This window comes from Protopterus annectens, chromosome 10.part0, assembly GCF_019279795.1.
Source record: "Protopterus annectens isolate FY-2018-M chromosome 10.part0, PAN1.0, whole genome shotgun sequence".
Classification (NCBI taxonomy): domain Eukaryota; kingdom Metazoa; phylum Chordata; order Ceratodontiformes; family Protopteridae; genus Protopterus; species Protopterus annectens.
The window spans coordinates 724553309-724568203 of record NC_056744.1 but is presented as its reverse complement, the minus strand read 5'-3'; the positions used below and the strand labels follow the sequence as shown (position 1 = coordinate 724568203).

At 43.2% G+C, this 14895-nt stretch overlaps 1 protein-coding gene across 5 annotated transcripts in view; it reads right to left on the bottom strand.

The window, feature by feature from the left end:
* ATG4C (autophagy related 4C cysteine peptidase) overlaps positions 1–14895 on the bottom strand; it is a 1631044-nt gene that overhangs the window by 1174352 nt on the left and 441797 nt on the right. The window lies entirely within an intron of this gene.

Genomic DNA, 14895 nt, shown 5'->3' with positions numbered 1-14895 from the left:
GAGAGTAGGGGGTCTGAAAGCTGTCAGTGCATGCTAAACAGATAACATCTCTTTTAGGCTGATGTGCAGATGTATTTGATTTGGGCTCCATTGGCCCTGAATGCACCTGCCATCCAGGTGAGCATCCCAGGCAAAGTCTGATGCATCTGTGGTGAGGGTCTGGGCGGTGTGGGGTTGTGAAAAGGGAAGTCCCTTGTTGTGGTTACATGCTGCTGCCCACCAAAGAAAATCTTTCCTTCTTCCCTTAGACAAGGTATCATTGGTATAAGAGTTTCCAGGTCCTGAGAGTGCTGACACCAAAGGCTTTTTAGGTACCATTGTAGTTTCCTCATACGCAGTCTGGCATACGGAATAAGTAGAATGCAAGAGGCCATGAACCCTAGAGTTTGCAGGATTTTCCTTGCGGATAACTGGGTTCTGGTGGCTAGTTGAGAGAAGTAGCCTGTCAGGTAAGTTTGTTTTTCTGGAGTAAGGAATGCCATTTGGGATGCCATGTCCAGGCTTGCTCCCAGGAATACAATTTTTTGTGTGGGGACTAGTTTTGATTTCTTTTCATTGATAGTATACCCCAGGGAGGTCAGTACATCCTTTACAAAGCTCATGTGCTGAAGCAGCTTTTCCTGTCTGCCTGAATCAGGCAGTCGTGTAAGTATGGGTAAATTTGAATATTTATTTGTCTGCAAAAAGCAATGGCAGGAGCCAGACATTTTGTGAAAACTCCGGGAGCAGTAGATAAGCCAAAGTTAACTGCAGAGAACTGAAAATGCATAGATCCTGCCCTGAAATGTAGGTATTTCCCGCATGATTCCCTGACTGAGATGTGTAGGTAAGCCTCTTTTAGGTCTAGGGTGGCTAGCCAAGCATCCTTGGAAACAAGAGAAAGAATCTTGCTGGAAGGTGAGCATTTTGAATTTTGATATCACCAGAAAGGTGTTTAGAATGGATAAATCGAGGATGGGGTGCCATGTGCCATCTTTTCTGGGTACCAAGAAGTGTCTGTAGTAGAAACCTTGGCCTATCTGTTCTGCAGGAACATGCCCTATGGCCCTCATGGAGAGCAAGGAAAAAACTTGCTTTTTGGCCTCTGCCCACTGGTTTGGAGGGAAGATCTTGAACCCTTTTGGGGTTGGCAGAGTGTGGAAATAAAATTTGTATCCCTGGGACACTATGTTGAGGGCCCAGCAGTTGTTGGTAATGATGGCCCAGTTGCCTGCGTGGTGGGAGAGTTTTCCTCCTAGGGGCACAAGCAGGTGGGCAGAGGGGGGGGGTGGAAGTGTAAAGTCATTGTGAGTTCTTACCATAAGGGGGTGGCTTTGCTCTCCGTATTTTTGAATAGGAAGAACTCTATTGCTTAGATCTCTGAATTCTCTGGGGCTGTTGTCTGGGGGGGGATCTGCTTCCTCTGGGTCTGGGCAGAGCTGCACTGGAGGGGTCAGGAAAGGACCAGTGCTTGGAGGGGCAATGCCTACTGAACCTCGGTGGCTGGACCTGTAAGAAGTCTTTAACTGTCTACACACATTTAGCTTTTTCTTCCATCTTTTTTAAGACCTCTTCTGCCTTGGTGCCAAATAAATTGTCTTTGTTCAAGGGTGCGTCCAATAATTTGGATTTGACATGGTCTGGCAAGGTCTGTTCCTTAAGCCAAGCATGGCTTCTAATGACAGAACTGGTGACTGCTGCCCTGCAAGATGCTTCTAGGGCGTTAACACCACATTGTAAGGTGTGCTTAGTTATTTAACCTGCAGAATGCATTAACTCTTGTAACTCTTTATTTTCTGCACAAGCAGGAAAAGAAGATATTTTTTATTTGAGGAGTTCCATGGTATGTTGCTGATATTTCAGCATGTGGAATGGACAATTTAATGCTCTGATAGCAAGAGTAGCAGAGGTGTATACTTTTTTACCCCATCTGTCTAATGCTCAAGAATCCCTATCTGAGGGGGTGGGATTCTTAGCTGAGGTTGCTTTGATTCCTTTAGGCCCTTGAGAGATGACCTCATGGTCAGCAGTAGGAGTTTTGAAAAGAAATTTGTGAGAGTCAGGGACTCTATAATACCTGTCAGGTTTCCTGGGAGCAGGAGGGATGGTGTCAGGAGTCAGACTGGATTCCATAAAAACATCATCCACAACATCCAGGACAGGAGGAATGGCCAGAGGTCTGTGCTGTGCTAGATCTAAGAATTCCCTGAGTTTCTTTTTAGACAGAGGATAGTCCTGACATTCCCATTGGAAATGCTCCCTTAAAGTATGTAGGGTTTCCCCAAAGGAAAAGTCCTCAGGTGGAGAGGCTGAAGGGATGGATTCCTCTGCATCAGAATCCTCATAAGTAGAGAGGGGTTCCATATCTTCATAATCAGATGCATCGGAGTCATCGGACTCCTGTTCAGATAAGACTACTGGGGACAAGTCTCTTTCTTTTGGAAGGGGTAGCCTGGATGCCCCTAATAAGCATTATAAGGTCTTCCACCATATTAAGCATTTCAGACTGAGGCAAGGAAGTAGCTGCCTCAGTTTGGGTCGTCATTTTTTTGGGTGTGGTTTGTACTCTGGGCCTTAGAAACTCAGTTGTTTTCGAAAGAACTGAAGACGCAAAATAAGTCATCGGTCTGTGTCGCAAAATGGTAGACTGAAGTAGTTCCACGAAAGCCAATGACTGCTCAGCGCCTGGACCCATCCAAGGTAGAGACATCCGCAGGATCCTTAGTCGAAGAAGAGTCTTGCGGCATACTGGACTCCAAAAGGGTCTCGGTAGCGGCCTGCAAATCCATAGAAGCGGGTATCAGGGGCTGCTAAAGTGCCTCACTATATATATATATATATATATATATATATATATATATATATATATATATATATATATACACACACACACACACACACACACACACATATATATATATATATATATATATATAAATATATATATACACACACACACACACACATATATATAGATTCACTTTAGAACATCACAAGCCCAAAACACTGAAATTTAAAACATTGAGACCAAAATCTTGAAAATTCAAAACACTGAAAACTCAAAACATTGAATCCCATAACATCGAAAAAACGGAGGAATGCAGCATGTACTACATTCCAGCACAACTGCATACAGAAACAAATAAAAAACAAGCCATATTACACTTCTTCAAATATAATGCACCCCCACACCCCCAGCTACTTAAATATATCAACTACAAGATCGCACTACACAGTACAAAATGGCAAACATACCATTCTGCACTTCATGACTGCCTGTTTAAATTGTAAAAAAAAAAAAAAACTATCCTCAACCTTCTCTTAGAAACACTACTTCACTGTTAAATCATTACACATTACTATATATCTCTCCAATACTTACCGGAGTTTCACAGGTAACCTCAGTCATGTTCCCTTTTTACTTGCTATACTACAACATGGGGGGGGGGGGCTTGCCCCCCTGCTTATAGTTGGAGAAGTGTAATAAGATGTGTTTTTTTATTTGTTTCTGTACGTAGTTGTGCTGCAATATAGTACATGTTGCTTTCCTATGTTTTTTGAATGTTATGGGATTCAGTGTTTTGAGTTTTCGATATTCTAAAGTGTATATATATATATATATATATATATATATATATATATATATATGTGTGTGTGTGTGTGTGTGTGTGTGTGTGTGTGCGTGTGTGTGTATATGTGTATATATATATATATATATATATATATATATATATATATATATATATATATATATATATATATATATATATATATATATATATATATATATATATATATAGATTCACTAGACAATCTCGAAATAGTGAAGTGTTGAATTTCAGTATTTTGAGACTGTATAGTCGAAATTTCACATACCCAAAAATCCACAACTGCGAAAACCAAAATTGCGACCATACACACACACACACTTACCAACACACAAACACACATACACCTACCTAACTACACTACAACAAACAAAACAATACACACAAACCCAACATAACATACAAAATCACCTACCCTACCTATAAACAGGGGGAAAGCCCCCCTGCAGCCCCCATGTGGGGGGCTGCACCCCCACCCCCCTACTTATATAGACACTAAGTAGCAAAAAAAATGAAGAGATATTCCCTTTGCTGCTGTGAGCTGTCCAATAAATAATCCAAAAACCAAAAGACAGCTGGTTCACCCAGGCTAACACTGTGCTGAAAAGCAAATAAACTGTGCAATCCAGTAATAAAAGTTCTATTAAAATCCAGAATTTAATGAAAAGAATTAAATAAAACAAAATAAGAACAAAAATAATAACAACTAAGTCCCTTGTCCAACGATAAGCGCTTCCGAACAGTTCTTCTTCAGATCGTATAATCATATACTAACTCCGAGGTCGCACTAAACACACAAACACACAAAAACCACCACTACACACACACACACACACACACATATACTAAAATCCCTACCCAATACCCTTACATAAACACCACTTGCCTAAATCCCCAGCTAAATCCACAAACTGCACCGCACGTCACAAATGCGACACCATGACAGCGGATTCGACATTTCTGCATTCGAGATAGTGCAGTTTCGCATAACTGCACTTTCGGCTATTTAGTCTTGAAATACTGAAATTCGACATTTCAGTATTTCGAGATTGTCTTGTGAACCCATATATATATATATATATATATATATATATATATATATATATACACACACACATACATACACACGCACAGAGCTAAAAAATATAGATATAGTTGGATATAAATATGTAAAGATATTAAACCAGAGATGGTGAACCTATGACATGCGTATCAAAGGTGACACACCATGACATTTTGGGTGACACGCCAGCATTCACTAACACCCAAGTTACCAAAGAAACTGCTTTTGCATTTGTTGCTCTTGTGAAGTGCACTGAATTATTTTGTGTCAAGCCAGTTCAACAAGGCTGCTGCAGAGGTATGGAAGTTATTAACCCTCAAAGACTATTTCGGCATACTGTCTCAATACAGTCTGCAAAGGGCAGTGCTGACATTGTTTTCTCTTCATGCTTACACTTCTGCAAAGGGCAGGTAGTCTGCATTTCTAAGCGTGTGCTGTTCTACATTCCTCTCAATTGTCCCATTTAATCCCTACCACATCTGGTGACTTTTTACACTTAATAATGGCAATAATTAGATTTTAAGACTTATTTTACTTCAGAAAATGTATATTAATTCACATTCATTTTTTCTGTCAGTGTCTCAAATTAATAGTACTAGTAGTTTAAAACTGTCCATCTCTCATTTCTAGATTTGTCTCCAATTTTATTGAGATTTATCCCTGATGTATTGAGAGCTATGCTGTTTTACTTATTTATTTAATTAATTTAATTTAATTTTATTTATTTTTGTTTGGGGGGAGGGGTGACACACCAGGAGAGTCAAGTTTGGCATTTTCCGAATTTTTGACACACCTAGCCAAAATGTTTCACCATCACTGTACTAAACTCTATTTTTTTTTAAGAAAGTATATAGTGTTGATAGGCCAAATGCCTACATGACAGTGAGAAACAATTTTAAGTAACAAGAGCTCAAAGAGGTTGAAAAAGGTAGACTTCTTCTTTCGGCTTTTCCCGGTTAGGGGTCGCCACAGCGGATCACCAGTCTGCTCATGATTGGCAGTGGAGTTGTACGGTGTCAAGTTGCCAACCCAGCGCCCAACCTTCCACAGAAGGCACACACATGCACACACACACCTAGGGCCAATTTAGAGTGTCCAATCCACCTACAGCATGTCTATGGGATGTGGGAGGAAACCGGAAGAAACCCATGTGACCACAGGGAGGACATACAGACTCCGCACAGAAGGCACCCCAGCCGAGGATCGAACCGGAGAACCTCTTGCTGTGAGGCGGCAATGCTAACCGCTGTACCACCACAGACGCCCCAAAAAAGGTAGACAAATATAGGGAAAAAAAGTAAATGACAAAAAAGGTATAGATTAAAATCAATACTAAGGAAATTTTTAAGAGATAGAGAACTTAGCTGCACAGCAAGACCACATCCAATCACTTAGGTGGCAAATGATATCTAGGATAGCTTCACTCACTGGTGTATTGTGGGGGGGGGGGGGCTATTAAAAGAGCTTGAGGCTGGAGCACTATTTTTGTCATCTCAAATCTGACAAATGGACAGAAGACCCATCAATCACACGGGATGAATAGGGTCTCTAGGAATTCACACTTTTATTGGGTAAAGTATTTCTTCCTGTACCTTTAGCACCTCATTTAACACAAGATCCCATAATTGGTCAAGACTTCCCTCATTTCAAGGAACTGTAGAAATTATGGGAGGAGGAAATGCAGTTAAGACACATTGTGACTAGAATGTGCTTCAAGTAAAAAGTGGGGTGGTAGCAACAGCCTGACAAATCGGCATGAAACACTGTTAAAAATACAGAGCCTTGACTATGAGAAATGGAAAGGTGTTGAAACGTCAACATGAACTTTGGATGGAAAGGGCAGAGGAACCTCTGTGTTATCAGAAACATGTTACTGAGTTTTAGCAGATAACTTCATTTGTTGAGTTAGTGAAATAAGTCAGTGCAGAAACAGAAAGGAACACAATCTGACAGATATGGGACACTATCAGAAGATTCCAGACATTAAACTAATAGAGGATGTCTATGTGGAGAACAAGATAAGACGCATAGCAATAAACCCACTAAGAGCAGAATGGGAAACTGAGCATAGACCAAGGTTTCCCTTTGCAATGAAATGCAGAGGACTATGCATAAACAGGACTATAAGCAGCAGGTCTTCAAAGAGAGAGAAAAAGTAATGGAAATGCCAAACCCACAAGCAGAAGAAAATCAGTGGCAGGAGCTGACATTTTACAGGAAGGAAGGAAGGAATGGAAGAAGACATACATAAAACTGCATTTAGAGGTGAGAAGGCTATAACTCTTACTTCATGCCAGGGTACTGAGAAATGTGTTCCTGAATTGGAAGTCTTAAATTCAAGCAATGATAATTCTAAGAAAACACAATGTGAAGATGATACATTGAGCAAGGCCAGATAAAAAATATAACAATAAAAGGAGGAGAAACAGAACAGAATTATGGCCCCATCCTATACCCATATTTTGAATTAAAGAATGACTTGCTATATTGGCCCTAGGGCCTGTATAAACCTAGCCAAAAAGATACCCTGGCTTTCGCCACCCAAGAAAATTATTTTCCTATGCCCCTGTTGAGCAGAGCCACAGAAGTAATCCCTGAGGTGAATTTCCTATTTCCCATCCAATCATCAAGATTTTTCTTGAAGAGTGCTAATGAGGAGCTCTGTTTGACATATATATGAAGTCCCTGGGACAGAAATCTATCCCTCCAGCATGTTCAGTTACTGTGGTGACAAGGTTTAGGTCCCTACAGAGTGTAGCTCGGTGCGACTGAGATTTCTTTAAGTGGAGCACTTCCAACAGCTCTGGGTTTGACATAGCTTTGTATGTTAGACAGAGATTGCCTCTGAGTAGGTGATATGCAACTGAGTAAAGCTGGAGGTTTTTGAGACTGTCTGCGTAGGGCATCTGTTTGAGGCCAGCAATCCTCTTTGTGAGGTATTTCTGTGGACTCTCCAGTTGTAGATGTCTTGTGAGTTACGTACCAAAAGGGGCGCTGTACTCTATAATGGGTCTAATGAGTGATGAGTAGAGGGGAACAATGACCTCTTTTTTTCTGGATGAGAAACCTTTTGTGATGAGGTGTGCCACGTAGAAGGATTTCCTTACCACTGTGGCGATGTGATTATCAAAGGAGAGACTACTGTCCACCTGTGTCCCAAGGTCTCTTATCACACTTTCGGTATTAAGTACACTACCACCTATGTGGTAGTTCATGGGTACAGAGTTTTTACCAAAGGGGATGACAATGCACTTTTTGGCATTGAGCTTCAGGCCATAGCTTTGATACCAGGCATCTGTCTCAGTGAGGCCCTTTTGTAGGATGTCCACATCGTTAGGAGTTTCGATTATGGCTCCCAATTTGCTGTCATCTACAAACTTCGTTAGCCAAAGACTTTCTGTGTTAGCATGTACTTCAGAGAAGTAGATACCAAACAAGACAGGACCCAGGACTGAACCCTGTGGTACTCCACTTGTCACTGGTCTGAAGTCGGATTTGGAGTCTGCTACTTTCACAGTGTGGGTTCTGTCCGTGAGCCAGTTGGCAACCCATCTTGTGACATAGGGATTTATACCTAGTTTAGTGAGTTTATCTATAATTCCAGAGTGGGGTTGATGTCGAAAGCCTTGGCGAGATCTCGATAGGCTTTGTGAACCACCTTACCCTCATCTATGGCTTTGGTGACTGCTTCGAAGTCTACCAGGTTTAGGAGACATGATCTGCCTTTGACAAACCCAAACTGGGTGGGGTCCAGAGTTTGGAGATTACCAATGTCTCTCTTTATGATTTCCATGATGATATGGTCCATGGCCTTGCAGACCAGGCTCGTCAGGCTAATGGGGCGGTAGTTCCCGGGGTCCGTCGTGGCTCCCCCTTTCTGGAGTGGGATAACTGTTGCGGTGCGCCATTCAGTGGGCACAAAGTCTGAGGTACAGCTATGATTGAACGTGATACTTAGGTGGGGTGCCAGTTCGTTCTGTAGTTCGTGTAGAACGCAGTTTGGGATATTGTCAGGTCATATGGATGCTATGTTCTTGGCTTTGGAGAGTGTGGATGTCCTTCAAGGATGCATCTGCAGTCTTTACAAATGGGTTGTCCTGCCGTCAGGCAGCCCTTCGGTCGGCCGGATTCCAAAGTCTGGGTCTGGCTTCGGCTGGTGTCGCACTTCACCCGACGTCATTGCGGCAGTCATTCGGGTATAAAGGCATCAGCCGACGCCATTTTCCTCAGTCTTTCTTGCCGCGTGGCGCCCGAAGCAGAAGCTGTTCGCAAGTGCCGGTCGGTCAGATCCAGAGATTACTACTACCGAATACTACTTCGAAGACTTCTATAAAGCTAAGTACCCCATTGGGGACTCTTTCTTGCCTCAGTCGATGTCAGAGAAAGTTAATAACTGTTTATCTTGTGGGAAACAAATACCTCATAAAGATTTCCACTCCTATTGCATACATTGTTTAGGCCCAGACCACGACGTAGCAGCTTGTCTAGCCTGTGCTTCTTTTAACCGACGGACGCTTAGACGTCGCTCGGACTTTGCTGAGCAGATTTTCGGCTCCAATTTTGCCTACATTATGCCGTCGGATCCTCCGACTACGCAAATAACCAAAAAACGCAAAGAAAAGGACCGACACTCGCGGTCCGCGGCAAACCACGAGTGTCTCGGTTTCGGCCGAAACCGAGCAAGCGGTTCTTTCTTCAGACGATAACTTGCCTTCTACCGAGGCCTCTTCTAACCTGGTAGAAACGGCTTCTGAAATCCAACCTTCTGTTGCGATTTCACAGGATTTATCAGACACCATTCCCCTAGATATTTCGACCCCTGCACGTGGAGCTGCTAGGCCTCCTCCAGCTATGTCTATTAAGGCCTTTGTCAGGGCTAAAGCAGCCAAAGCATCAAAAAGTACAGTTTTGTACCTACCATAAATGTAGATGTTCGAGGATCCACATTGCTGCAGTCCTAACCATTGGGTAGTCCGCTGTCCAGTCGGCCCGAATACCAAAGTATATGGCTGACGTCGGTCAAGGCGCATTAGACTGACGTCAGGACGTCAGGGTACTAATGCGCATGACCGACGTCATATCCTCAGTCTTTTCTTGCCCCAGATGTCAGAAGACCCTAAAAAGACAAGGCCCAAAACCAAAAACACCAAACACTCCTGCACCAAAAATATGTACAATATATACAAAATTACAAGAGTATAACCTCACCCACACAACCACCCCTAAACACAGAGGGAAGGAGGGAGGTAAATTGGACTGCAGCAATGTGGATCCTCGAACATCTACATTTATGGTAGGTACAAAACTGTACTATGTTCTTCATTCCACATTGCTGCAGTCCTAACCATTGGGTAGAATCCCAAAGCAGAGGTAAGGGAGGCTGGCAAATTATAAGGAAGCAGGAGCTGTCAACATGCCTTGCAAAATAGCTGTGGCAAAACCAGCCCTAGATTTAGAGTAGAGAGGAAGGTGGTAATGCTTAGAGAAAGTATGCACGAACTCCAAGTAGCTGCCTCCAAAATATCCTTAGTTGCCACTCCTTAGAAATGCTGTTGAAGTGGCAGTAGCCCTAGTGGAATGAGGCCTAATCCCAGCTGGAATCTCCTTGCCATGATGGGAATAACAAAATGCAATGCAAAACCCAATCCACTTAGAAATAGTTTGTTTTGACACAGGCTTGCCCTGAGAACTCAAAGCAAAAGAAATAAACAACTGCTGAGACTGCCTAAAATCCTTAGTCCTGCTTAAATAGTAACGCAACTGCCTGTGTACATCTAAAGTGTGCAAAATCTTTTCCCCCTTATTTTGGGGATCTGCATAGAAAGTAGGCAAATGAATAGTTTGGTTTAAAGCCACACTAGAAACCACCTTAGGCATAAAAGAAGGATTAGTACGTAATGATACCCTATCCTTATGGAAAATCAAAAAAGGCTCTACCGCCACAAGGGCCTGCAATTCAGAAACCCTTCTTGCAGAAGTAATGGCCAACAAAAAAGCAGTCTTCCATGACAAGTATTTCAAGTCAGCAGTAGCCGAGGCTCAAAAGGTTGTAGAGTAAGTTTCTCCAACACAAAATTGAGATCCCAAGCAGGAGTAGGAGCTCTACGTGGGGGTCTTATATTCTTTGCCCCTCTAAGAAATTGCTTGAACAAAGGATGCGAAAACAATGGTGGGTCACAATCATAGTGAGCTGAAATTGCTGCAGCATGAATCTTAATGGAAGAGAAAGACAAACCTTTGTCCAATAACTCAGTAAGATATTGAAGAGCCACACTCAAATTAGGCTCAGAAATCTCCAAATTCTTTGCTGCACTCCAAAATAAAAATCTCTTCCATTTTTCTCGTACACTTTCCTTGTACTAGGTCTTCTGGCTTCCATAATCACATTCAAAACTTGTTGAGGAAGTTGAGACCTGCTGTGTTTCAAAACAGAATATGCCAGGCTGTTAGATGAAGAGAGTGAAGCTTGACATTGAGTAGATGACCGTCCTCTGAGACAATAGGTGTGGAATCAAAGGTAAAGGCCATGGAGGCTTCCTTACCAGACTCCTCAGTAATGGGTACCAGTGTTGCCGAGGCCAATCTGGAGCTATTAAAATCATCCTTGGCTTGTCTTGTCTGACCTTTAGGAGTACCTTTGGGAGAAGAGGCAGAGGTGGAAAGGCATACACATGAAGATTTTTCCAACTGAAAGAAAGAGCATCCACTTTCCAAGCTGTGTGATGAAACCTTTTCGTGCAAAACTTTGGCAGCTGGTGGTTTAGTGGAGAAGCGAACAGATCTATGTCTGGAGTTCCCCATGACACTGTCAATTTCTGAAATACATGAAGATCCAGTTTCCACTCGTGGGGATCCATGATTTGCCTGCTTAACACATCTGCTAAGGAGTTCTGTGCTCCGGCAGAAACCTTGCCTGAAGAGTTAGTTGCAAGCTGAGCGCAGTCTCCCATAAAATCATTGCTTGCCTGCATAGAGGGTAAGAATGTGTTCCCCCTTGTTTGTTGATGTACCACATGACAGTTGTGTTGTCTGTTAGAATCAACACCTGCCCTGGAAGAAGTAACTCCTTGAAAGCCATTAATGCAAACTGGACTGCTAACATCTCCTTCATGTTGATATGTAGATGCTGTAGTCTGGCAGGCCACTTGTCTTGTATCCACTTTCCATTCAGATGAGCTCCCCAAGCTATGTCTGAGGCATCTGTCGTTAGAATCTGACTCGCCTCTGGCCGGGTCACAGAGAGTCCCTTGTTTAGGTGACATTCCTGAGCCCACCACAAAAATTCCTTTTGAATGCAAGGTATTATTTGAATGACAGTGTCCAAATCCTGGCAGTGCTGTGTCCATACATTTTTGAGATACCACTGCAGCTTCCTCATATGCAGTTTTGCATTGGGAAGCACCAGAATACAAGATGCCATGAACCCTAAGGCTTGAAGGACTGTCCTTGCAGTCAGCCCGGACTGAAGAGATAGTTGATGGAAGTAAATGGAAAGATTCTTTTGTTTGTCCGGGGTTAAAAAGGCCATCTGGGCTGCTGTATTCAGTCTCACACCCAGAAAGCACATGTCTTGAGAGGGTACTAGACTGGACTTTATTTCGTTCACAGAATACCCTAGGCATCTTAGCACTGCTATCACATATTCCAAATGCTGTAAAAGGTCTTCCTTTTCTTGAGCCAGAATCAGGCAGTCGTCCAAGTAAGGATAGATTTGAATTCCTTTTAGCCTGAAGTAAGCTATCACTGGAGCCAGAACCTTTGTGAATACTCTGGGCGCAGTAGATAAGCCAAAGGGCAATGCAGAGAACTGATAATGGGAATTTCCAGCTCGAAACGCAGATACTTCCTGCAACTTAGTCTGATAGGCACATGAAGGTAAGCCTCCTTGAGATCTAAAGTTACCATCCAGTGATCTTTGCCCAGCAGAGGTAAAAGCTGTTGTAACGTCAACATTTTGAACTTGGGAATGTCCAGATAAGTTGACTCTGACTTTTGAATAAGAGTGCTTTACCTGGCAGATTGTGTTCTTTTTTCATGTCCAGATAAGTGTTGAGGATAGACAAATCCAAAATTGGTCTCCACGTGTCCCCCTTCTTTGGTACTAGGAACAGGCGAGAATAAAATCCTAGGCCCCTTTCTGGCACAGGGACTGGCTGAATGGCCCCTATTTGGAGTAACAGAGAAATTTGCTTGTGAGCCTCTTTTCTTTGCAGAGGAGGAATGTCTGGCATGCCTTTGAAAGGAGGCAAGGTATGGAAATAAAACCTGTAACCGTGGTGAATGATATCCAAAACCCATCTGTCTTGGGTAATTAAATCCCAATTTTCTTTGAAAAGAGCCAGCCTTCCTCCCAAAGGTGCTGCCAGACGAGAACGTACTGGCAGCTGAAAAGGCAGGTCATTGGGTCTGTTTACGAAAGGACTGACCCCTGCCCTCACCAGAAGTCTGAGCAGGTGAACTCCCTGTTCTAGGCCTAAAAGAACCTTGAGCTCTGCCCCTACCACGTCTAGACCTACCCCTAGACTGGGAATCATAAGCAGGATATGTCCATCCCTTAGTAGGCCAATTTCTACTAAACTTGGGAGGCTGCACCTGCAAAAAATCTTTAACAGTTTGCATAGACTTAGCCTTGTCCTCCATTTTCTTTAAAACTGCTTCCACAGGCGAACCAAACAACACATCAGACTGTAAAGGAGCATCCAAAATCCTTGTCTTAACATGCTCAGCTAAATTCTGATCCCTCAACCAGGCGTGCCTACGAAGAACAGAACCAGTGGCAGCCACCCTCGAGGAGGCCTGCACAGCATCAAAACCACATTGCAATGAATGCTTACCCACCTGTTCAGACACATGAACTAAATCCTGCAACTCTTTACACTCAATACCTTCCGCCAGAGCATCCACCTTAGACTTCAATTGTGAAAGGAGATAATTTTGATATTTTAACATTTGAAACTGGCAGTTCAACGCCCTCATGGCTAAAGTGGAAGAAGTATACACCTTCTTTCCCCATCTGTCCAAAGCCCTTGCCTCTTTATCAGGAGGAACAGGATTTTTAACAACAGAAGCCTTAACACCTTTAGGCCCCTGAGAGACAGTTTCTGGGTCTGCCCTAGGACTCTTAAAAAGATACTTATGAGCTTCAGGCACCCTATAGTACCTATCCGGTTTAACTGGGGCAGGAGGCAAAGAATCAGGGTTCAGGGAAGCCTCTGCAAAAACATCTTCCACCACATTCAGAACAGGAGGTATAGCTAAAGGCCTATGCTGGGGTAAAAACAAGAATTCCCTAAGCCTCTTCCTGCCTGACCTTCCCATTTAAAATGCTCCCTCATGGAATGCAGAGTCTCTGAAAATGAAAAATCCTCAGGAGGAGAAGCTGAAGGAGTAGAATCATCCACATCAGAATCAGAATAAGGAGGAAACTCCTGCAAGTCTTCAGCCGAAGACTCAGAAGCCTCCGAACACTGCTCAAAACTCTCAAACTCAGGCTCCACCCTAGGCCTCTTATCAGGAGGGGGCATAGAACCTCTAATCATAGTAATCAAATCCTCTGCCATTTTAAGCATATGTTTCTTAGGCAAAGATCCTGAAGAGCTAGGAGAAACCCCCACTGAAGTTAAACCTGGCCTGCCTCTCAAAGAAGCCTTGGAAACAGAAGGGGAGGCTCTAACCACCTTAGGAAGAGAGGGAAGAACAGCCACCGGAGAAGCCCCTTCAGGCTGGCCTACCTCCTGAGAGGACACATCCTGTAACAGTAAAGTCTCTCCCTGAGACTCCAAAGAAACTCCTGGCAAAACCTCCGGCTCCACTGAGCCTTCTAAAGAACCGACGTCCGGGACTGCCGGTTCTTCTACTCTACGCTTTGCTGCTTTGTCCTTGCGCTTTTTGGACGAAGCGGGCGTCGGAGCATCCGATGGCATGTTATAATTACAACGCTTCCCAAAAACTAACCTGGCACAGTCTAACCTTCTCTTAATAGTGCGTTTGTTAAATCTAGCACAAGAGCGGCATCCAACAACGTCGTGCTCAGGCCCTAAACAAGGTATACACAAGGTATGGTAATCCCTATGAGGTATCTGTTTCCCACAAGAAATACAGTTATTCACTTTTTCTGACATCCGGTTAAATACTGAGGCAAGAAAAAAACCAAAATATTCCCAACGGGTACTTAGCCAACTTTGATTCGGTCTGAAACTCCGACTTCAGAAAATTTCAGAACGCCAACCTGCACTCGCAAAACTG